Source organism: Syngnathoides biaculeatus, chromosome 3, assembly GCF_019802595.1.
Source record: "Syngnathoides biaculeatus isolate LvHL_M chromosome 3, ASM1980259v1, whole genome shotgun sequence".
NCBI classification, from domain to species: Eukaryota; Metazoa; Chordata; class Actinopteri; order Syngnathiformes; family Syngnathidae; genus Syngnathoides; species Syngnathoides biaculeatus.
The window spans coordinates 40,708,244-40,733,894 of NC_084642.1; the positions used below are offsets into that span (position 1 = coordinate 40,708,244).

A 25,651-nucleotide genomic window follows, 5' to 3' on the forward strand; every position below is an offset into this window, starting at 1 on the left:
AGACTGGAATCCCCTTGGACCATGATAAGTTCGCAGATGATATGTCATATGCAGTGAAAGCAGGGAGCACGCCAGAGGAACAATTGAGAAAGATGGAGACATTGCACTGGAAAGGAGAGGAAGTGAAGAATTAGCCGAAGTAGAGCAAAACAGAATATTATGTGCGTGATGAATGAGAAAAGTGAGGGGGAAGAGTGAGGGCTACAGGGAGAAGAGATAGCGAGGTGGATGCTCAAATACTTGGGGGGTCAACAAGACGAAGACAATGGAGAGTTGGTCAGGAAGTGACGAAACGGGTCCAAGCAGGTTGGAACAGCTGGCCGAAAGGTGTCTGGCTGTGTGTATGTGACAGAAGAGGTCTGCTAGCGATAAGGGCAAAGTTTACAAAACAGGGTGAGGCCGGCCATGAGTACGGATGGAGACGGTGGCACTGAAGAAACAACAGGAAAGCAGAACTGAGGTGGCAAGAAATGAAGATGTTGAGGTCTCGATCGGAGTGACCAGGTGGATAGGCTTAGAAATGAGCTATTAGAGGGACAGCCAAGTTGGATTGTTTGGAGAAAGATTCGAGGAGAGCAGACGTCGATGGTTGGGCATGTTCAGAGGCGAGAGTGAGAGTGAGATATTGGTTAGAAGGATGCTGAGATGAGCTGCCGGGCAAAGATCGAGAGGAAGACCAAAAGAGAAGGTTTATGGATGTGGTGAGGAAGACATGAGGCAGTTGGGGTTAGAGAGGAAGAGCAGAAGGAGATAGGCTAAGATGGCAAAAGGATGACACGCTGTGCGACCCCCTAACGACAAGCCGAAAGGACAAGAAGAAGAAGAAGAAAGAAGAAGATGGGAAAAATAAAAAATCATACATAATAACTTCAAATGTTTTTTTTCTGTTCCAGCCACATTAACTCATGGCAACAAATATAAAACACTTGAAAACAAATAATATATTTGCTATGATGTGGAGTTTTTTTGAACACTGAGCAAATTTGGTACGCACCTTATATGATGCTAAGAGTCCGCCCTCGTTTACGAAGTGGCTTTCACAAGCGGGGATGATTGTGAGCAATATTCGAGACGTTTCGATGAAAACAATCATGTTTGATCATAATGACTAGGTTGGAACCTCTTTGAATTGCGCATGAATTTAGTTGGCGTCATGCTTGTCCCTTGCAACATTTTTTCCTCTCGCATCGTGTCCCACTGTCGTCACAGTGAAGCCAACAAAAAAAATGCATTGCGAAACCAAAACCAAGCCAACTATCATTTCATCCATTCTTAGCCGCTTATCCCACAAGGGTTGCGGGGAGTGGATGGAGCCTATCCAAGATGTCAAGGGCAGTAGGCAGTTTACGTGCCTTGACTGATTCCAGACTAATCAGCAGGGCACCCAAAGCAAAAATATGAACTACAAGATTTGAAGGTGCTTCCATTTTTTCATTTTTTTTTAAACCCAAAATGATATCCCTGCTGTTTTTCTGACATAAAACTGAATTATATGATTTCAGGGAATATCTTTAGTGGACATGGTGAAAGCTGCTGAATGATGCTCCAAACAGTTTTAAGGTTAATGTTATGTGCCTCCTATATTTTTAAAATGCAGGATGCTTTTTGTGCACTGTATTTGTCTTTGCTTTCATCCTGGATCAGGCCGGTTGATACACACCATCTCATCTGCACTTTTACTTTGCTGGCTTCAGACCAGGACCTTTCCACTCGAAAGAGGAAATCTCATCCAGTTGAAACCACTTTTTCTTCGATTATTCACATACTCGACAGCCATGCATCTTCAAAAACTTTTTCTTTGAAGTTTCTCCATTAATATGGAAAGTAAACAACAAGCAGCATGTTCTAGGCTCGTCTTGGCTCTACGTGCCCAGCCTGTGTTTGACCTAAGTAAAGCAGCGGTTGGTGGTGGACGCTCTCATTATAAACCACATGATGGTTTTGCGTAAGTACGTCAACTTTGTATTAGGTTAGTAAAGAGAACATTGGATTGTTTTTTTTGCACGCCATCCTGCCGATTCGACCAAAAAGCCCCCCATCGATCGACGGATTAAGCACCCTGCTCGAGGGCCTTTTTTCATATATATTCATCGTGAGGTTTGTGATGACTCTGACATCCAGGATTATTATTGTTATGAATTTAAAGACTCAAGACACAAGTATTCCAGAAATGGACACAAAGTTTCAGTGCTTCATGGGCCAGGGGAAAGAGAGACTCTGGGTGGACTTGAACCCACAACTTTGGATTACTGCCTTTATAATGTAGGAGTCCAATGCGGCTGTCCATTGAAGCCACGATGTAATATAAATAGAGATTGGAAATTCCCAATTAAGGGAACAAATGTGAGGTTTGCACTAACATTTTCGGGTCTTTCACACACAAAAAGGTACTCTAATCCAATATTTGCTTAGCATAAATAGGTAATATTAGGGAGTCCAGACATGTCATTTTATTTAAGGAGTATTTGGTATGATTTCACCCTCAACGCTGAGCCTCAAATGTCAGCCTGGATTTGTGTTTGTCATTTACTGCATGTACACTACAGTGAATCAAACATAAAAACAGAATGAGATATTAGCTTTGAGGTTAGTTCTGAATTTTTTTCATTTTTTTTACGGGATACCTGAATTTGGAATGTGAAAGAAATAAAACCATGGAACGTAACTTTAATTGGCAATGTATAAAACTGAAACTGGAATTAATTTCATAAACAATTTGAAACCTCCTGTCACGAGCATGCAGCAAGGGGTAAGGCAGGGACATGATTTTTGAGGGTGTTTGATTCTTTCAGAGGTCCGTACACAGGGAAGCAGTCCAAAAGGCAGAAGCTCAAAAAAACGGGCAAAAAAGGCAAAGTCCCACATCAGGAAACGAGGTCCGACAAAAATGAGGCAAAACGTGGGAACATGAACAAAAACAAGAAATGACTTCTCAAAGTGGCACACGAAGACTGTTAACGAGGAAGATTACACTAACCCAACGCTTGCATCATGACACACAATGATGTGTGAAGCTCCTCTGAGAGAAAACAAAGTCATGAGAATCGAATTCACTGGCGATGTCTCTTTCTTTTTGGACAGCAAAAATGCGCTGAGAAGGGACACTGAGGCAAGTTCTGTCAAGGACCGAACAGCACAATCGATTAGCAAGCCATCAGTCACACAGTTGAAATTGATCCGCTGATTAAAGATAATAATATTCTTTTTCACTTCTCTGGAATCACGAATAATCAAGATCATCCAAAAAGAAATTTCAATACTTTAGCTCACAGAAAAGATGAAGAGAGAAAACAAAATGAACACCAACAAACATTGTAATTTACTTCAGAAAACAGTTCAAGCACAACTGACAAGGCAAACCACAAGGCTTACATGTCGTCCGAATACTTTCATGACGTTCACGCTGACCACGTGTTTGTTTGTTTTGGACGGCAAGATCATGCTACAAAATTATGTAGGAAGCGATAAATGTATACTGGACTGTTTTTGCTACGGTTAGCGTTGATAACTGTAACAGAAGTAATGAGGACTTGTGTGGTGTAAGGAATAAAGGCAACAAAGAAAGAAAGAAAAGAAGCCACATATGAAACTCGAGAGCTTGTTCGATGTCAGTGGGAGAGGTTTGGGGAGGGGGGGCGACATAAATATCAACCATGTTAACAATTCGCGTTGGACTCAGGCTATGTTAGTGCGTTATTCACTAACACAACAGCAAGATCATAAACATGGCGTCAGAGTGACGGAAGCGTAACTACGGATCACAGGGAAGAAAAAAACAACACGAAGACGATGAGAGGCGTTCGGTGTTCCAACTCACCAATTACCAGATGCGTGGCAGAGATATTCAAGCAACAGGCCGAAACTCTTGTTCACGAGGACAGCCTAAAAAAAAACAGAGCTGAAAGGAAAAGGTCCGTTTCCTCCTGCTGTGGATCGGGCCCGAAAAAAAGGACGGGATGTCAGCAATTCATGGACCTGGACAGAGATGAAGATTAAGTGCGAAAACGTTGTGACCAAAAAAAAAATCTCTGATTACGAAAGCAAAGCCATATTGCGAGGATATAAGTTTCACGGGAGAAGGCCGCAAGGTACTGTGAGTCACGTGAGCACCTTTGTGACAGAACTCAGGATGCATGATTAAAAGACTGTCACGACAACAAACAGCGATGAAGATGGTTCAGAGGGGCCGACATACTTTCGCTGAGAAAAAAGCGGATCGGCATAGCCCGCTCTAAAAAAAAAAAGAGTAGCAAAAGTGCACGAAAGGCTATGGCTTAGCTACCAGCCACGGGTTCACGTTATCACCGCAAACCTGGAAGGCAAAGGGTTCACTGGGACTGACTCGTAGGCAATTGACAGCCAAAGACATCCATAGAGATTGGATGAAACAAGTGTGGAGGATGCCCCAGTAAATTAGCTGTAATGCCCAGCAAAAGGTAAAACAACGCCTGGAGGTCAGGAACCTTTTTTTGTATGTTCTTGCAACAAGAAGCAACACAATGGAAATAACCACGATGAAAAGGCCAATAAGATGCTTATAAGCAAAGCAATATTCACAAAACAGATCACGAAACACACACCAGTTGTATTTTGACTTTAGCAGCCCATGTGGGTGGTCACCAAAACAGGACATCACGTGAAAAGGATTTATGATCGACAATGAGGCGCAAGTGAGGAGCTGCCGGCTGGCCACGACTTGACACGTTCCAGAGATGTGGCTGTCCCGTCTGTTGGGATGAGCGCTGTTGGAAAAAAAAAAACTGGAAGTGGAAGTATTTCCAGATCATGTGTTCCGGCGTTCTCCCTTGATGTGTTGGCAAAAACACTAAATGACTTTGGTAGTTCCTGTTTCTATTTGTCTGCTTTCCTCACTGAACACTTAAAAAAAAACACCAGTCCACCAAAGGCAATAATGCCAAGAGTGAATGAAGGAATTCACGCGACCACCTTGAAGAAAAAAAGAGAAGTCGTGGTGAATTTGTTTCCCCGACCCGGCATCAGGGGTTCTCAGAAAAGCGCAGGCCAGATGCTGAAGATCCCATCATCGTTTCGAGCCCGCTTATCCTAGCCCGATCTTATCTCGACCACAGGTGGCCTACCCTCAAGTTGGAGAGGACCTCAAGGATCTCAGTGGGAATCAGATGCACCGAGTCAACTTTGAGTGGCATTTTGCAAATGGTGTTCGTTTGTTGTTTTTAAAATATGATTTAGCATTATGTTGAATATTAGCTGATTTCTAAATGAGACAAATGTCTGAAAATGATTTTTTTTTTTCAAGATAAACTCAAAACAGCTTGTGATGAATCTGCAGCAAAATGTGAAGGGGTGTGAAATCTTCTGGTGGGTTACTGATATTGAAAGTCTCAAGAGGTTCTACATGGACCGTACTATAGAGTTTATGTGGAGAAGCCATAGCATTAATTTCCATCCATTTCATTATCTTGCCGCTTATCCTCATGAAGGTCGCCAGGCGGCCGTGCCTTTATCCCAGATGTTCTACGGGCAGGAGACGGGGTACACCTGAACTGGCAATCGCAGGCACATGGAGACAGACAACAGTTGCACTCACAATCCCACTTACGGGCAATTTAGAGACTCCCAATTAATGTTGGCATGTTATCGGGATGTGGGAGGAAGGAGGAAACAGAATGGCCGGAAAAACACCAAAGTAGGCATGGGGAAAACATACAAAACCTCAACACGGGTGAGATCGAGATTTGAACCCCCATATCAGAACCGTGAGGCCACTGCTTAAGCAGACGATTCTACCGTGTCACGTCGTAGAAGTACCTTTCACACGGATTGACTGATATTCTAGTGTTTGAGGATTTGCGACTCCAAGTGGAGTTTAATCGTAGTAATAACCTACGATGTACATGCACATTTTTTGTTGACAAATTCACATCATTTTTTTATCCAAATTTCGATGGAATAATCAAACGTACAGACATTCGCGGGGCAGAGCTCTGGTTGGGTGAATATTCCGATTGCGTTAGGTTTGCCGTTGTGCCTGTTTCCAATTTGTCAAAGTATATTTGACTCTTATTTCTATCCACCTTCCATCTCCACGCTCTGCCACAGTGCTACAAAAGAACTATATGTTCGTTGTCGGCAGGATTGAACCTGAGGGGGAGGACAGCAATGGATTTCTAGTCCATCGCCTTCTTAACACTCGCACGACAACCTGCCTGCATGACTTTTGTGTATGCACATTTTTTCAAACAATATGGTGGTCTCTGTGATTTGTCCTGCTTCGCGTCTTCTTTCATTGAGGTAAAAACATGATGATGATGATGAACGATTCACATGGTGCACAAAAACCACACAGCACACACACTAAGTTTGATACAAAGAGCGAGGAAAATATTTTCACTCCCAATGGAAATTTTAACAGCTTTTTAACGAGCAAATCTGTTGGTTTCTTAATTGGGGGTGGTGGTGGGGGGAAACTTTACTTGTAAAGGTCACCAGTTCAGGTTTTCAAACTTACACAGTCCGGACTCGTGACATAGGTGAAAGTTCTCTCTTTATTGGAACTATTGATTTCAAGATTTAAGTCTTAAAATCCTTCAGTGAAGTCAGTCCCACCTTCCGTGACCGATTTATCACCGATTTTAGACTCAGTCTTAAGAATTAACCACAATGCGATTGCTGTTAAGAAAAAAAAAACTGTATTATTGATGTGTTACATTAAAATAAAATAAAAACTTTTGGGCTTTTCATTTCCTTGTGTGCTTTGGTATAATATTAAAGGGTTCTGTCTAAAACAGGGTGGCCAATCCGCAGCTCTCGAGTTGCATTTGGCTCTTTGCTCCTTTTGTACGGACTCTCGTGAAGGCACGAAGCATACCAAGTTCTGTTTATGCGCGCACTTGCCTTGCAGTTCGCCACGGTTAGTAGGGTAGTTGCGAAGGTCAGGTTGAGCGTTGAATCCAGTTTAGTTGCCATGTTTTCTTGAGTTTATTATGTTTTTTTTTCACAACAAGATCAGGTGTGTGTGTGTGCATGTGGTCGATGGCTCAGTGAGACGGGACTGCCAGGCGTGTGCAAGGGGCCGGTGAGGGAGAGAAGAGAAAAAAAAAAGCACAATGGAGATTGGGGAAGAGTGCCCTGGATTTTTCCTGCCACACAGCGCTGTGTCACTGATAACTAAGACAGAAAAGTGTCAAGAACGAGGACTCGAGGGGGGACCCAAATGCACGACTCAGGGACAGGCAAGCGGTGAGGAGTGACCTTTAGTAGTTCCAGCGTCAGTAACGGGGAGTAGTCAGCAAACCGGATCAGATAACGCAGGTTTACAGGGTCAGCGGGGAGACATGGGAGGTTGGCGTCAGGAGTAAGAAGTACGGGAACGAGCATTGCGAGGTACGATCTGGCGAAGACCAGTCGTCCACTGGGTCCGATAAATACCGGGTTAATCGTCAGGATGAGGCGCGGTTGTGCTGGGACACGCCAGCCGGGTGAATGCAGGCAGGACCAGGACAAAAAGCAATGTGAGTTAAAAAAATCCAGAAAGGAACGCTTCCATTATAGCAAGTGGCTTGGAACATTCAAGGGCCAAAAAGCCAGACATTGAAGGGTTATGATCAAAAAATGGCCTCGTGATGTGAAATCTTGTGTCATGAAAACAAAAGCTTTACAAGTGCTTTCAGCCCTTCAACTGTTTGGACACTGTGAAGAGGAGAAGAATACGGAGATTAGCATGGCTACTCTGACTCACAGATCCAACTTCAGAACTACAATCATGGGAGCATTCAGTGCCATACAACACAAGACCTAGCAACAGGGTTGTTTGTTTGTGGAGGGAGCAGACAAGTTAAAACATGAAAAAAGATGGTATAATTTCAGATAACCTGGAACCCTGCTTGGTTAACAGAGGAAGTAAAGACAAGTACTTTCTTTCCAGACAGAACAGAAAAATTACATCCATCATCGAACGGCCACTAATCCTCACAAATGTGAAAGCGAAAGCTGGACCCTATCCCAGCAGCTTATGTGAAGGCCAGACTCTATCATGAAACTGGTCACCAGGGTGTTCAGAGGGCAGATATATTGACGCATCAATGAGCAGGGAATCGAAAAACCCACGCTGGCGCCTACCACCAAAGTAAGGCAGTTATAACACTTCACATCGGTGACTACTGGAAAACAGAATTATCATCACAAAGAAAAGGCACTTTTCAATAGATTTAGCTTCACAGAAAAGATGAGAAAAAAGTCTTTGAACACATTCTAATTTCAGTCAGTAGTAAATACAAATTAAGGCATGCAAACCAAAATTTGACTTAAAAAACCATAAAAAAAACAATACTGGTGATTTGCGTAGTCAACCATCAAACCAATCGATGTTTTGTCAGGGATTGGTATGCCATCACCTGCACCCGTTTGTTCATTAGGTCTTGTATCTAAGCTTCATGTGTTGAGTCTCGGTGCTCGTCAAGTGTGTAATAGATAAATAGAGAAATAATTTAAAATGAATGAAAAACTGGTTGCTGGCCAATCTAAAAAAAGTTTTATGGTAAATAAAAAAAAGGGACAACCAAAAAAAATAATCTTTTTTACAAGGAAAATGAAAATAGTCTGATGATGGTGACACGGTGGATCATTGGTTAGAAACCGTTGGCCTCACTGTGTATGAGTATGAGAGCATCTTGTTCGTGGATTATTACCTCATTGCAGCGTTTCTGTCCCACAGCATTCGATTATTCCATGAAAAATTGGATAAAAATGAATGGTAAGGACGTCAAAATGTGCATGTACGTTGTAGGTGTTTTATGAGAGACACCCACTTGGAGTCGCAATCCTCATTCAACGGCTATAATATCACGGCCACAGAAAAAAAAATCAGCATGGATCGTTTTTGAGACATTTAATTTGGCCTTTGTGACCATGGACAGATACTCAGGGAGAACAACGCGTCATCGATACCTGGAGGCTTGAGGAAGCCTTTAAAAAAAAAAAAAGAATATGAGAGTCCAATTTGGGGGGAAAAAAAAAAGCCTCCATTAAATAAAATATAGACGCATATCATTCGTGGAATGATTGCTCTGTGGACACTTGGACAGTGAGTTGGGCTTTAGATGAACAGTGGAGTAATTCAAAGGTTGTAGTTTGGAGCCCACCAGAGATCAGTCTTTCACGAAAAAATGTGTGTTTCCTTTGGTGGGTAAAATGTTGAATCCAATCTTATGTGCAAAAAAAAGTACTGATGACCAAAATGAGTCTGTGTGAAACAATGAAGCTTTTCAGCAAACTTGCTTGGAGCCTTCAAGAAGCAATGAAGTGTTTCAGCCATTGATGAAAACTCTGAAGCATGAATCTCTCAAAAGTACGACCCCCATTGCAGTGTCTTCATTTGGTCATGGATGAAATCCCCAAAAAGTTAATTTAGCTAAATAGTTTCTGTGTGGAAACACACAATTGATTGTCTTAGAATACTAGTCCATTCAAGTTCATAATAGGATACTATTCTGTCTGGGAAACAGGAAGAGAATGGGGAGTACGTCAGGATTGGGAAACTTTGGGAACATGGAGTGTCAGCCAAAAACCCAGTGCGGTTGTGTTTTTGTGTTGACCTCTGTGGAGAGAAACGGCTGGGCGGTCAGGTCATGTACCAGAGTCGGATTGCTCGAGTCAAATTTAGTTGTGGAGTAATTTATCATGTCAAAAAACCCACAGTAGTGGGGTAATCACTTTAAAGAGGTCAGAGGAAAATTTGGGTTGGGGTTGGTTATAGCTCCAACTGCTTATGGAATTTGGAATCTTTGGGTTCAAGACCAACCAAGTACTGGTCTTCTTGTCCTCCAGTCCTGTCATATTTCCTTGTCCTTCCTACCCCCCTCACAGGGTGGAGTACGATACCACGTACACTAACTGATTTAAGCACGTCCCAGACTTCCAAGTCATTGTAATCTACAATGTCTTAACTTAACGGAAACTCGTGTGTACAGTCTTTTGTATTCTTTCTTATTTCTTATAATTTCGTCATCTTTTCATGTCTCTCCACTTTGTTTTTCACCCCCATTTAAAAATATCCTCTGCCTGACTCAAATTTTCACCAAGATTCCATGAGCAGCCAAACCAGAAAAAAATAAATCAAAACCAATAACTTTTTTTAAAAATTTGACAGAAGAAAACACTGTGATAAAGCACAATTGTACAATAAATTCATTTGTCCGTTGTCATTCTAATGTCGATATTGCAATGATTGGATCGAACTCGCGACCCCCGTTTCTGAGTGGATGAGTCTTCCTATCTGACCTCCAGGGCACCAAATGTAATTTCGTTGAGTACAGATCCAGTCAGGTAGGGTCTGAAGTTAAACATGTCAGGGTGGATGTGAGAGTCTAAGGCGGCCAGATCAAGGGCTGCCCTCCTCCGGTGTTAACGGGTGTATTTGGTCTCGGAATCGAGGAGTGGTTCAAATACCACTTCTGACACATTCTTTTTTACCTTTTAAGATTAATTTGGTACATATGGGAGCATTTCAATCCATTTTAGCGTCTCACACAACAAAAGGAAACCTTTCAATTCAGGTGATTGCTTCGCCAGTAACAATTCGAAAATTTCGGGTTGTACCAGTCATTTGTATCTTTATTGGGGGGAGTGGGGAGTATTATGGATAGAATTCACCTTTAACACGAGCCTCAGCAATGAATCGCCCCGAGGGATCCTGGTGCTAGCGTTCCGGGTTGTCTCCTGACGAGTCCACCCGGACGCATCGGTTAACTGGGGTGGGCGGCGGTGGGAGGAGGGGGGTGTGGTGTTTGGGGGGGGGTGGGTTGCCCATATCCGGACCATATTCCACCCGCCCCTGGATGTGTTAATTCTTGTCTCCGTGTTTCTTTCGTTTAGGAACGTTGGAGCCGTGCATAGAGGGTGGGGGGGGTGGGTACTGTCATGATCCTGCCGCTCCAGCCCGGGTTGTGCGGGTGCCCGGCACGGGGGCAAATTGGGGAGGCACACCACCCCCTGATCGTCAACCCTTGTGTTACCGACCACCGCCTGTTCTCGACCCGACACCCGTAACCTGACGTCTTTGACACTTCTGCCTTCCTTGACGGATCTCTCGTGTACCGACTTCTGCCTGCACCGCGGACCTGCCCTCTACGACGACGTCCCACACCGCTGCTGACCTGAACTGCCTTGCCCAATCCCCGGACCGTGGAACAAAAACGTTTTCCCGAAACTACCTGGTCTGCCGACTCCTGCATTGGGTCCTACCTACGTTCAATGGGTCGTGACAACGTTGCTTTGCAAGGAGAAGTGTCCAGTTGTTTAAAAGAAGAGTGAAGATATTCCAGGGAAGGCGTGCATAATCTTCAGCAGGTTGGGAGTGAAAAAGTCGCTCGACAGAAAGCCCACTTGACTCAAAGGCAAAAATGGAGCAAAACTGGAAAAGCCTCACCACCCCAGAGAAAACTTGTTTGAAAAATGATATGCTCATCCTGATAATTTATAGGAACTTGAAGAAATATGGGTTGGGAGTAGTATGGGCTCTCTTGGATCAACAACAGTGAAGCAGATATCCTTAAAAGAACTCCATCCATCCATCCATTTCTTCACGGCTTTATCCTCCCGAGATTAGCGGAGGGGGAGGGAGTGCTGGAGCTTATCCCAGCTGTTCAACATTCAGGAGGCAGGCGTACACCCAGAAAGAACTGGTTTGCCCAGCAATCGCAGGGCACCATGGAGACAGACAAGAGTTCCACCACAAATCACCCTACGGGCCACTTAGGGTCCAATTAATGTGCATGGTTTGGAACGTGGGAGGAAACCAGAGTGCCGGGAGAAAAACTCACACAGCACAAAACAGAACAAAAATAAAAGCACAGGTAAAATCCCTGCTTATACTTAGACTTTTCCTTCAAATGCCAACCGGCTCAGTCCCCAGAACTGAGCCTTTTATAACTCTACATATCACGTCGCCCCAGTTGTTTTCTCCACAATCCTGACCAAAACTTGATGCCGAGGATTTTTGGTCCATATGTACACGTCAATAGGAGTCTAGTATTCTCTGCTTGAGTCCATGGTCAATAAAATTGGCTCTTGGGTCTTTTCTCTGTTGAGTTTGACCCAAAGGCCTTGCCCATACCAGTCAGTCAGTCCAGTGTGACAGTAGAATCGGTTCATATTCCATATCCCCAAAGCAATTCCTGCCAAATAGTCAGTAAGGAACAAAAGCAAGAGGGAAAGAATCAGCTTCATTGGCCAAGTGTGTAAAACACACAAGGAATTTTTTCTCTGGCAGTCGTGCTACCCTGGCCGAAAGACAACAAATCAAAACAAGAACAAGCGTCCACGTCGGCCGAGGCCAATCAAGAAGCACTGAGGTGAGTCTGTGTTGACCGGGAGGTCAAGGACAACACCGAACTCATCGTATTATTCGTGATGACACGCCCCGCTTGCACATGACTGGCTGCATATGATCCGGTACATTGCTTGGCCAATCAGTGGCACGAGGAATTTAAGTGGCTCACTGTCAAAAGGGTGACTCTCGTGGTTTAGGCACGTTGTGTTATTTATTTCTTCATAATTAATCCATACTATTATATTCCTCCATATTGTCGAGCAAAAAAGAAACGTTTTCGGACGAAACGTACAACCGGGATTCACATGTATCACCAGAACATGATGGAGTCAGCGTGCAGCTATGCATGAATTGAAAAACGCCAAGTTAGCAACCCTCTAGTCCACATGGGCATGAGAGGCATGGAGATGCGGGAATACAAGAACACAATATCCTTGCGGCAATGCGAACAGAAGAGGCCACAAGTGATGAAAAGGAAACTTCTGCTGCCAATCCGAGAATTGTTTACCCCATGAACAAAGCAATCCCACAGAATATACGAAGGTACTGACCTGATGCCAATGCCACGAGAAGCCACGTTACGTGCTGAAACGCCTCAGCAATTCAGTTGCGCTAAAGATGGCAAATTGATATCCCTGGGTCTTGAATTTGAAAATTTAATGACATTTATTTTTTGGGAATGTATGGTCGCATATGAAACTGGTGCGATCGCACAAAAAAACAAGGTTAAGACCCACTGACCCTCGGTTGGGCCAAAGTTGACTGTTCCTCATTAGCATAGTTGGACAGTATCTCGCCTGTCACGCAGAGACCAGGGTTATTCCCTGATGGGAGGGTTACTTGGATTCGTTGTGGCAAAGTGTAAAAAGCCCATCACACCACTTTCAAAATTGGGGAGACATGTCTGTAGTGTAAAACAAACATAAAAAAAAGACCTGCAACACTGTAAAAACAAAATTGCAAAACATTTGTTTCTTTTCGTTTTTGTAAAATATGGACTCACTGGTAGCCTGCTGTTATGATTGTTCTCGTCAGATCAAGTCCTGCTCGATTGGCCTGGTGGGTCGATGTGGACCGTCTGGCAAGAGGTCCATGATTACCTTCTGCAGCTGTTCGCATTTGGCATGTGACCTCGTGCGATTCTCATGTTTTCACTCACTATATGTTGTGGGTTTATGGATGTGTGTGAGTGCTGCTGGAAGTGTGTCTCTGTATGCGCTAAGGTCAAAAGAGAGGCTGATGGTGCGTGCATTTATACACTCCCTCGCCATAGAATAGGGAATGTGTCAAAATGAAGTTGAAGTAGCATTAAACAGCGAATGTACCACAAGAGTGTATGTGTGCCTCTTTCTCCCTTGCCCGGCTTGCTCAGTCGGTATCGCGCGGAGGACCTTCTTATTCAGGGGTAGTGGGTTCGAGCCCCACGTTGGGTGACGGGCTTTAGGAGTGGATGACAGTTATTCAAATGATTTCACCGGATATTCCTAATCTACCCACAATAGATTGTCTTGTTTGAGCTTCTCAGCCATCAACCTCTCAGTAATATGTGAAAGTTGAATTTAGGCAACTCTCTTGACTCTCAAGAGACCTGAACATCTCACCCAACCATTGTCATTTTGCATTTGCACATGATGAACGGCCAACCACACACTCTTGTCCTAGTGTACCTTGCAACCACCCCCTCCGCGCTTAAAGGGGTACACTTCATAATTATAATTGTACAATCCTTACACAGCTTATCAATGTGATTTATAATGACAGCGTGCGTGCTTATGTGCCGCCCACTATCAGATATTTTTAGACATAAAAACATTCCTCGGTTGGCAAGCATGTTGGCGAGCGCACATAAAGTGGGGAGAAATGAAAAAACTTAAACCTGCAGGACCAGCTCATTGTGAAAACTTGGAACACCTTCCCGTCACATACCACACACTGAGGCGTGTGAGTATTGCTGTACTGAGAAGTTTGCTCGACCTATGCAATGGAAAAGCTCACATTTATTAAAAAAAAACCTTTAAGACCACCTATGCACCCAAACTGGATGGAAGTCTCCAAAGGCTGCCATTGAAAGTTAATTTAATGACGTATGCAACAGATGACAAAGCCATCATCAAAGATAGTCACATTAATGGTAAGAAGTACCATTACTTTGTCATCATTGATTACCAATATCATAATGTCATTTAATTGAACTAGAGACTTTATTGTACTCATAACGTGTTGGTTTACATAAAAGCCACAAATAATTAATTTAGTTTTTGAAAAAATAGTGTAGGGTCTTTTGGAATTACATTTTATTTTGTTTTGTTAAAACAACTCTCCCTCTGAGTCTCTCGAGCGAAAAAAAAAAAAGAGGAAACCCCCAAATCCCAATTCAGACAGTCAAAATGAACAAGAATATTTCCCTCAAGTAACCAAACGAACGTCCTTTTTAAAAAATGTTTAACGGTTCAACACCAAAACACAATAATAAAAGATTGGAGGAAAGACCAACACCAAGAGTCAAAATAAAAACTATTGAAAAACGCTCAAATGAATAGATCAAATGATTGAATCACGAGTCTTTCCCTCAAGTCACCAAGAAGAAAACTGCATTTTTAAAAATAGTTTTACAATCAACGTCAAAACCCGAAAACACCATGAAGAAAAGATTGCAGGAAAAGACCAAAAACCAAGAGGTAATACAAAAACATTGAAAAAGTACCGTAACTCATATGATGATGGTAAAGGGAAGAACAAAAAATTGATGGGAATACCAGAAACAGGCACCCTTTTTTAATGCTTTAATCAGGAGATGATTGCTTGTATGTTTTCACTTTAAAAATCGTTCCCTTTTAGTGTTTCAACAATAAGGGTTAGGAGCATAAAGTCAAAAAATTAAAGAGCAAAGTGTTTTATATTTTTCCTCAAACTTCAAGTACAATGCGATTTTACATCCAAGAATGTGGGCTTTCCCTTTTAAAATTCTCCAAACAGTGGGAGGATATGTGGCCACTCCCGTCACATTTGGAGTGGCTCTCATGAGATGAAAATGAAAAAATGATGGTGTTGTTTTTAATAAATCACACCCATGTTAAGGGGAAGGAGAGGACAGTGGTGAAAGAGCGTGACAGGGTATGTTTTTTTCCTGACTGCAGACCATATGGACCCAAATCATTGAGTTTGCTTACATTCTGTGGTTTATACCAATGTGTGAAACCAAAACTTGAAAGTCATGTTCATAGAAGTCATAAAGGAAATCAGAGTGTGGTGGTTATAGGGTTAGCATAGCTGCCTGCCAGCAGTGACCTGGTTCGGGATTTTTTCCAGCCAATGCATTGCTTTACAACATTTCACCTTGTATGGAGTGGATGATTTTCCTGGCAGTGATCATTGGCATCCAGCCACCCCTGCGTCAGCGTTCCATACTTTGGGTGATTGGACAATGGTCAAACAGCCTTAATCTAATCGGGATAGAGCACAGGATGTGGGGTTTGTTCTTCACCATTTTGGCGACCCGGACACAATACGCATTCATACACTGTAAAAGCTGCAAAACACAGAAAAAAAATCAGTGTCATAGCGATGCGCAGAAAGTGAACTGCGTTTTTAGCAAATGAAACAATGTATTGGAGAAACATGCATGGTTTGTTCAAGGGAATCACCAAACTGCAGAACATTATCTTGAAACACTATTTACCAAAAAAGTTATATACAGTAAAACTAAAAGAGTCGCTTGAAACATATGTGAACGACGTAAGCGAGAAGAGGAAGTAAGAATGAAGCACAGCCTTGCTTGAACTCGGATATATTGAGGAGAAGAAACATGAACAAAGCTAAGAGAGAAAGAATCTGTTTCAATTGCCAAGTGTGTAAAAACACAAAGGAATTTTCTCCGGCAGCGGTCCTGACCTGGTACGACATCCAGACAAAGAAAAATAAGCAAACAAGAACAAGGTCCACGTTGGCTCGGGCATCAATGAAAGCGCGAGGTGAGTCTACGAGCGACTGTGGACAAATAATTCAAACACAAAGCAGCCTTCTTCAGTGTTGATTCAAAACAAATACACACATGGAGAACATGTATTATTACTAATATAGACATACGCATACCGATTATCCTCACGAGGGTAACGCGGGGAAGCGCTGGGAGCCTATCCCAGCTGTCAACGGGCAGGAGGCGGGGTAAACCCTGAATGGTTGCCAGCCAACCAAAGTCACACCTAGTCCACCACTCACAATCCACACCGAGGGGCACTTTAGTTCTTTTTTTTTTTTTTTTTCATTTTTAGTGAATTCAGTCTGGCAGGATTATACTGCAATAGATATCCCCAGATGTAGCGGCACTCAGGACATACTGTAAACGTCAGTGCACATGCAGCATACATTAAAACAATCCCCACTCCATAGAAGCGTGTGGAGCTGCTGAATGACCCTGAGTGCAAGGAACTTTGTCCAAGTGGAGAGGGACTGGAGAAAGAGACCCTCTTTGTTGCGGGAAAAAAATGTCAGGACGTGTGTTTATTCGGGGAATTCCAATGTCTTGTTGTGAGTGCCTCTGCACAAACTTCCAGGTAGCGCGAAAGTGTCCGCAACACCTGTCCATCGAGGCATGCATTGCGATCCATTTAACCAAACCCAGTGCACGCGGTCAGGGCGAGTACCCTTCAAGAGATTGTACTGATTAATTTCGAATTGCAAATGATTGATCTAGATGAAAATATATGTTAAACTGTACCAGAAATATGTATCTGGTTGATGTGTTTTGAATTAAAGGCAGTGACCTTTGGACCTAGTTTCCAACCACTGAAAAAAACAACTCCTTTTGGGGGGGGCGGAGCCTCTGACATCAGTAAAGGTGACTGGTGTGTTGGTGCGGTTTTGACATGAGCCCCGGAGACTCTGTGGTTTCGAGAATTCCTTCGAGGAGTGTAAGGTAAAAAACCAATTCCATAACAATGTGATCACGTGTGTGGTTCAGTTTTGTAGCAATGCCAACAATTTGAACACAGTGTGCCAATATTTTCGCCAAAGACCCAAGCCTCAGAAGAAGTGGGAAGCTTTTGTGCAAACGAGAGGGCTCATTTTTCAACCCGGTCACACTGAACATGCAGTGAACAGTTCGCCCTTGAACCTGGAGACGGCTTCGATGAGCCTCCCCCACACACACAACAAAGGACCCAAAAATGCAAAGGAGGCTTCTGTTATAAGAGAGAAGTGCGGCGGCGGTGTGGAGTTCGCAAGTTCTCTCGTGCCTTTCGTGGGTTTCCTTCCCACGTCCCAATAACATAATTGGACACTCGAAATTGTCCGTCGGGCTGTGATTGTGAGTGCGACTGTTGTTTGTCTCTCGATGTACCCTGCGATTTGGCTGGCAACAGTTCTGTGTGTAACCGCCCCATGCCCGTTGACAGCTGGGATAGGCCCCAGCACCCCCCGCTACCCTCGTGAGGATAAGTGGCAAAGAAAATGGATGGATGACTTGTCAGCGGGTGAGGTGACATATTTGCAGGTTACTCAGTACATTAGTAGGAATCATATTTGGGAAATTGGAAATTTCCAAAGCTATTTGGTGGTCTGTGGGGATAAGCAGAAATATTTTTGCCTGATGAATGGAATGGTTGTTGCGTGCAGCAATAACAACAACAAACTCAAAGTTATGAGCGAGGCCATTTGATGAGGCAAACCCTACGATGACCTTGTTTATTCATAATGCCAAATACCACTCTTTCATTAATGATGGGTTTTAAAATAAACATCCATTTCATCATCCATTCTCTGAGGCAATTACAGATCCTGATGAGGGTTGAAAAAAGTGCAAGAGCCAATCCAGGGTTCGTGAGGAGAGGAGGAGGCATGCTCCACCCTGAAAACAGGTTGCAATTCACTACGCAGGACACATGGAGACGGGACCTCAGTCCCACTCACAATCACAACTTGGGGGCATTTAGGGTATCCAATGTATGCAGTTGGGGCGGGGGGGAATCCAGAGACGAAGGAGGAAAAACCCACACAGGTAGCATTTCACATCACAGGGAGGAGGTGTGTTATAAAGCTACTAAAAAAAAAATAGTTTGGGTGGGGACCACGACATCGATCTCTCTCATAACGTCGCAAAAGATCCGCGTATGAAAGGTCGATGCGCACAACGTCGCCCAGCCAACACTGTCTACTCAGCTGCAAAAGAGCTCGACTCCACGCCCTCCTTATACTAGCACGCGGGGGTCTCGAAACTCAAGCCACACCGGCTGAGGCAGCTGCGTTCGGCGTCACATCTTCGCGAGGATGCTCGTCGGGCTTTTGCGAAGGGGGCAGCTCTTGAAGGAAAACCGAGCCGAGAATCGCGTATTCAGTAGCGTGCGAGCATGAAGAGAGCCACCTGTGCTGTAAATACGTAGTGTTTTGAAATGAAATCGGAAAGAAAAAGAAATACGTATATCCTGCGAGCACACCTCAAATAATGATTAATTTGTGGGGCATTATTATGGCTTGAGCTTTTCTTCACTGTCCTTTTGCACAGAAATAGCTGGGTTGCGCTCTTCGGATCCAGCAAAACGATCCTCAGCATTTTGCGGGAGGACTTTCTTTAACTCTTCTCAGAAATAAAGTTATCCTTGCATTGAACAAGAAGATCGTTTTCTACATTATGTTATGAATGCACAAGAAAATCCCTAACAGTGATATTTGTACGGGGGGTGAAGGGGAAATGTGATGAAGGGTTGTTTTTTCTTCTCACAAATAGGGATTACTCCGAATAAAAACACGTTACGACAAAAGCATCGCTGTTACAAAACCTTTTCGGAGTGCAAATTATCCCCGGATTTTGATGCCCAAACATGTATCTGTTCACCAATGTAAAACATTTTATTTTTTGTCGCTGCTCTCATCCAGTTTTGTGGGCCACCAGAGTGCGCACACCACGTGAAATCTCACAAAACGATTTCCATCCATTTAGAAGATATTTGTTTGTGGTGTTCTCTGTGTGAGGAGAGAGGAGTTTGTTGTGTGTGACGTGAAAGGTGGTGAGACTGTTTTTGAGGAGAATGTGTGGATTGTGAAAGTGGCGAGAGATCGTGGGAATGTGAGTCAATGAGTAAGTGGAAGGAATGTGAGTTTGTCCGTACAGGTGAGGTGAGACAGAGAGGAGGAAGCAAAAAAGTGGGGGAGAACTCCAGTGACCAGTACGTTCCTAGTGTAGTGGTTATCCACATTGGCCCACACCGCGAAAGGTCCCTGGTTCGAGACTGGTGGAAAACAGGCTTTGTTTTGTAGCTGCTTCTCGGGGAGCTGTTTGGTTTGGTGGTCACGTCGTAAATTTTGAGCAAAGTGGAAGTCATCATAGTTAAGCGATGGAGATGTGTACCACACCTGTGACTGCTCCTTGTTTCAAAATTGAGTCTGAGCAAGACTCAAACAAAATCAAAATGTTTGGGGGATTCCAGCAGGACATGCGATCCAACACGACATCATACTTCTCACACTGACAGCGTTTCAAATCACTGGGCTTCAGGAAGAGCAACACAAGATCCAAAGCCTGAGCATCATTTGCACATTGCTAACCATTCCAAGCTAACGTCACTTCATTGGTGAAAAGGAACACATTGAGATTTCCTACTTGTGCCATCCATCCATTTTCTGAGCCGCTTATCCTCACAAGGGGCCGCAAGTGCTGCAGACTATCCCAGCTCCCATCAGGCAGGGGGCAGGGTACACCCTGAACTGGTTGCCAGCCAATCAGGGCAGGGCACATGGAGACAGACAACAGTCGCACTCACGATCACACCTGACAGCAATTTAGAGTCTCCAATGAACGCTTGAATGTTTTTGGGATTTTCATACAGGCAGGGCCCAGGATTTGAATCCCGTTCCTCGACAGCTGCACCACCGTTGTTTGAATAGTACCAACAAAATATAAACTGAAAATGTGCATTAATCTGGTGAATGACATTGGTTTGGTATTATTTTGAACACGAGTGTGTATTAGTTGCATCCCGATGGTTGAAAATTCGATTGTGAGGAGATGAAAGTGAGAATGATCGTTTTGCATTATGAATACCAATAATAAGCGACGCTTTTCAGGTTGGAATCAATTTAATTTCTTACAACCAAATAATGTTTGGTGCAGTGTTGAGCAGATGTATAATGAGTTTAATATTTAATTGCATTTTTAATCTTTAAATGGGATGAACATTAACAATTGGTTGTAGGTGGTGTTTCCTCTCCACACAAAGATTGCCTTGGTGGAACGTGTTGATAGATTTGCATGTCAGATACGATGTGATGCAGACCAGTGACCCTGTCCAGAGTGGAAACTTTGGCAGTAAAATACTCACGCATCTGTCTCCAGTCAGACAATTATTGAGGAAGTGGCCCTCAGTCAATAAGGAGCCAAGTTTTTGTTTCTCACTGAAGAACAATGGCAAATTACAGCCTGTTAGCAGAGGATGGTTTCGATCCATCGACCTCTGGGTTATGGGCCCAGCACGCTTCCGCTGCGCCACTCTGCTATACCGACCAGATTTTTGTATGTACTTTCATACCCGTCTGAAAAGAATATGGCTGACCTGTTTCATGCCTGCATCAAACTCCAAGACACGTTTGGTATTTGAAATGAAATTGAAATGAATTAAGGCAATGAAAACACAAGTCTGAATTGCACAATAATTATCACGATGAGAAAGACTTTAAAAAGTGGCAATTATTGAATACGTTTAAAATCCTAATGCCACCACGATGATGGGACATTTTGGATTGAACCCTGATGAACGCAGCCATCCTGCTCACAGCAATCAGCCGATAAGTCAAATGCAACAATGCAGATACAAAAGTGAAAGTTTACAGTACTGTCGTCACTATTACAAAGTCCGTGACTACACCTCTTAACCATATCTATTGTTAAAGAACCCAAATATATCGTGTATTTGGGTTAGGCTAACAAAGGCTAACAAAAGCAAAACTGGACCATGCAACGTTGTCTGAGGGAACTGCGGGTCCAAAAAGGGCGTGGTTTATGCAGATCTCTGGCTTCTGATTGGTCAGCGACGTGGATGACGCAATTTCTACGGAGGGGTCAATTTCCCTTGTCCCACTCATTTCCTTGTTTTGCCTGTTGCCTCCTCCAGGCTGTTGACTGTCTCAAAGATGTATTGTATGTCAGTGTTGTGTTCGTGATAACTTTTTATTATTATTATTATTTTTTTCATGTAAACATTTTTTACATGTTTTTGTTACTGTTTGGCTGTTAACTGAGGGGTTGATGGCTCGAACCCACCCAGGGACGGTCCCCCAATGTAACATTTACCTGGCTTTTGTAGGATGTGAGTCGATCCAAAGCCCCAAAAAGTACATCTAAGGGCTTCTCTGTGGCGCAATTGGTTAGGGCATTCGGCTGTTAACCAAGCGGTTGGTGGTTCGAGCCCACCCAGGGACGATTCCCCAAGTCTAAAACCTAAACTGTCAATTTACCTCTACATTGTTACTCTCACCTCACAAATGAGATAAAACAGATGAGAGAAAAAAGAAGATAAGAGATGTGAGAGGAAAAAAAAGAGATGAGAGAGACAAAAGAGGTAGAGATGCTGCATGTTTTTGGGATGTGGGAGGTAACCGAAGTGCCTGGAGAAAACCCACACAGGCATGGGGAGAACATGCAAACTCCAAACAGGGAGGGCTGGGATTGAACCCGTGTCCTCAGAACTGTGAGCCATATGCTGAACAGTTGCTCCACCGTGCCGGCCAATAAAGCACCCTATCTTGATTTTTTTTTTTTAACGTGGATATTAAATAAAACAACAAACGGTCTGGTTTGGTGGCTCAGGATCGCTTCTCTGCTCTTTGCAGATGATGTGGCTCTGTTGGCTTCATCAAGCCGTGATGCCAACGCTCACTGGAGTGGTTTGCAGCCGAGTGTGAAGCGGCGGGGTGAGAATCAGCACCTCCAAACCTGAGACCATGATCCTCAGTCAGAATGATCCTCTCTCTCTTTCTCACTCAAGGTGCAGACAGATCCTCAGTGTTCTTCAAACAATCAGAGGACCAAATTAAAAATGAGATCAGACCAAAACTTCAACCCTCCACACCCCTCCCAGCCAAGCGCAACATAAAATGAATCCTCTACGAAATAGCATGATCATCTGACGGGTGGGGTGAAAGTTTTTCCTCTCAGGCCAAAGCCAAAGGCTCCATAGCTCAGTGGTTAGAGCATTGGTCTAGTAAACCAGGGGTCGTGAGTTCAATTCTCACTGGAGCCTCTAAGTAATGTTACCTGCAAATTTTGCTTTGGTCAAGCACATAATGAAAACTTTGATTGGTTTCCCTGCATGGTGGCTCAAAAACCACCTTCTTCTTTTGACTCTTGTTGTGTATTTTGGCACTATGTAAGATAAGTATGTGTATGATATAAAATAAAACCCAAGTGGGTGGATCACCTGGTAAACACAGTTCTGAGGACCCGGGCTAGATCCTAGCCCCGCCTGTGTGGAGTTTGCATGTTCTCCCCGTGCCTAAGTGGATTTTCTCCGGGCACTCCGGTTTCCTCCCACATCCCAAAAACATGCAACAGTAATTGGACACTCTGAATTGCCCCTTGGTGTGATTGTGTGTGCGGCTGTTTGTCTTTATGTGCCCTGCGATTGGCTGGCAACCAGTTCAGGGTGTACTGCGCCTCCTGCCTTTTGACAGCTGGGATAGGCTCCAGCATTTCCCGTGACCCTTGTGAGGACAAGCGTGAAAGAAATGGATGGATGGATGGATTGATGGATGGATGGATGGAGGATGGATGGATGGATGGATGGATGGATGGAAAACCTAAGTGAGGAGGATCAAGGTCTGAGCTTAGAAAGTAAGAGAGACAAGTCTACTTCAAAGGAATTCTATGACTTATTTGGTGCTGGCTCAGTCAGCCATGTCATAGGTGACCACCAGGGTTTATCACCAGGGGTTCTGGTTACAAATTGCATTTATTTGCTTGTCCAAACCAAGTATGCAAGGCTGTAGGAATAATTGTGAATATAATTGTGAATATAATTATCATACATCTGCTTCCAATTAAAAAAAATGCTTTGCTCTGCTCTCGATAAAGTGGCACCGGCTTAACAGGAGATAGATAAGACATCGATGGTGAATACGAAACTCACTCACTCATGAGGAATGAGTGCATTTGCGCAACTGAGTGACTGCGGCAGAACCAAACCTCAAGAATACTAGTCCCTATCGAGTAAACAAATTAGTCGATAAAACAGAGAAAAGGACAACGTATGTCCTGTACATACTTGAGCTCCATGAAACGTGTACTCGCGGGCCATAGTTTGCCCACCCCTGGACGATTGGCACCTCCAAAAGTGATCTTGCACACGTTTTTTAAGGTACGAGCAATCATTTAGATGATTTGCTTTTACTTTGACTTACTGGTGTAAACTTCATCCAACCTTTATATGAGTCAATTCACTTCACAATAGGCAGCAGTTTGGAAAATAGTGAACAATTCATCCCAAGAAAAAAAAAAATGGTGCCTTCAAGATTTTTCATGCCACTCCATGTTTAAGTTTACTGTTAAACAAAACAAAACAGAATTAGATGTTATTTTTTTAAAACAGTCAAACAACCGTGAAAATGGAAATTCAATTCAACCTCTCAAAAACTTCGAATACACAACAGTTCAACTCTTCCATGTTCCAATTAATTTAGTTTTTTCTTGAAGGAACTGAATAGAAAAATTTCTGACACGTGTTTGATTCATGTTTAGACCAATAAATATCCTGGATCATTTCAGAATGGCTAAAGTTAACAGTCAGCCAGCTCTACATTCTCATTTGCTGACTCCCACGTCAATCACCAGACCATCCTCGACCTTTAAAAGACAGATTGAAAGGCAAAGATATTATGGTGTGGAATGTGAGCATGTTGACCCTAAGAGGACATGTTGGATCCATCCATTCATCCATCCATCCATCCATTTTCTTTGGCACTTATCCTCACAAGTGTCACTGGACTGTTGAAGGCTGTCAGAGATATCTTCAGGCAGATGGCGGGGTTCACCCTGAACTGGTTGCCAACCAATCACAGGGCACATGGAGACAAACAACAGTCGCACTCAAAATTACATCTTGGGGCAATTTCAAGGTTCCATGGAATGCGTGTTTTTGGGATGTGGGAGGAAACTGGCCTGCCCAGAGAAAACCCACGCAGGTACAGGGAGAACATGCAAACTCCACACAGGCGGGGCTGGACTTCGATCCCAGGTCCTCAGAACTGTGAGGCCAAGACTCAACAGCTGCGCCACCGTGCCACCTCTTGCTTAGATAGTAGCAATAAAAAAATTAATAGATAAATAAATAGTAAATAAATAAATAAATAAAAAATAAATACATAAATAAATAAATAAATAAAAAATAAATAAATGAAAACGTGCATTAATTTGGTTAGTGAGATTGGACTGCTATTATTTTGAACACTACTACATATCAGTTGCATCACAATGGTTCAAAATGGGATTGTCTGGAGATCGAGACTTGGAAAGTGAGACTGAGGGTATTGTGGCAAGTTTCACGATGAGTACCAACAATAAGCGACATTTTTAAGTTTGGGATCACTTTGATCTCATACAACCAAATAATGTTTCATACAGTGTTTGGTATATGTGTAATGTGTTCATAATCAAATTGTTATTTTTAATCTTTAAATGGGTTGTATATTAACAATAGTAGGTAGGCGTGGTGTTTCCTTCACACACAGAAGTTGACTTATTGATAATTGAAATTAATAGATTTCTAAAATTAATTATTTTTTTTTTTTTAGATTTTTTTTAAATGCAATACGGCTTGGAAATGGCAACGAAACTTTATGTGCCTTCTTAAGCGCTAGCACACACAATTCTATGTCACGATGCCGGCGTTCTGTCAAATTTGTCTTGTAAATCATTGCTAACATTGGTTGATGCGAATGAACAAATTTTAACAACAGCACACAAGTATGTTGGTTGACAGCAAGCAGGGAAGATGATGCATCACGGTGCGCTGTTGGAAAATTGTCACAGATATGTCACATACAATTTTCCCTGTAGAGTATTTGCTCCCTTGAAAGCGTTTCCGTCAATGTCATTATTTTGTCATATGTGCTGAACTGCCGTGGCACCTTTCTGGGTACTTACACAGTAAGAGCTCCATGTCAGTCAATGTTTTTCAATCTCAAATCTCTGACATCCTCGTTTCTCGGGTGTATTTCCAGTCAGCAACTCCACTTCAGTTCTGGGTCCTGGCAGGAATGCATCCCTGCAATTGCACTTTTTTAGAACTGCTGCTTTTGAACAGTGCGTGTGAGTAACAATAATACACATGGGCTTGCAGACGACTTCTCAAGACCACT

General features: G+C 43.2%; 2 non-coding genes across 2 annotated transcripts; one reads left to right on the top strand and one right to left on the bottom strand.

Moving 5' to 3' along the window:
* Window positions 1–20,724: 20,724 nt before the first annotated feature.
* On the bottom strand, window positions 20,725–20,796 carry trnam-cau (transfer RNA methionine (anticodon CAU)). The gene has a single exon. It is a non-coding gene; the product is annotated as a tRNA-Met (tRNA).
* Window positions 20,797–22,466: 1,670 nt separating this feature from the next.
* trnat-agu (transfer RNA threonine (anticodon AGU)) lies at window positions 22,467–22,539 on the top strand. Its single transcript has one exon. It is a non-coding gene; the product is annotated as a tRNA-Thr (tRNA).
* The last annotated feature ends 3,112 nt before the right edge of the window (window positions 22,540–25,651 follow it).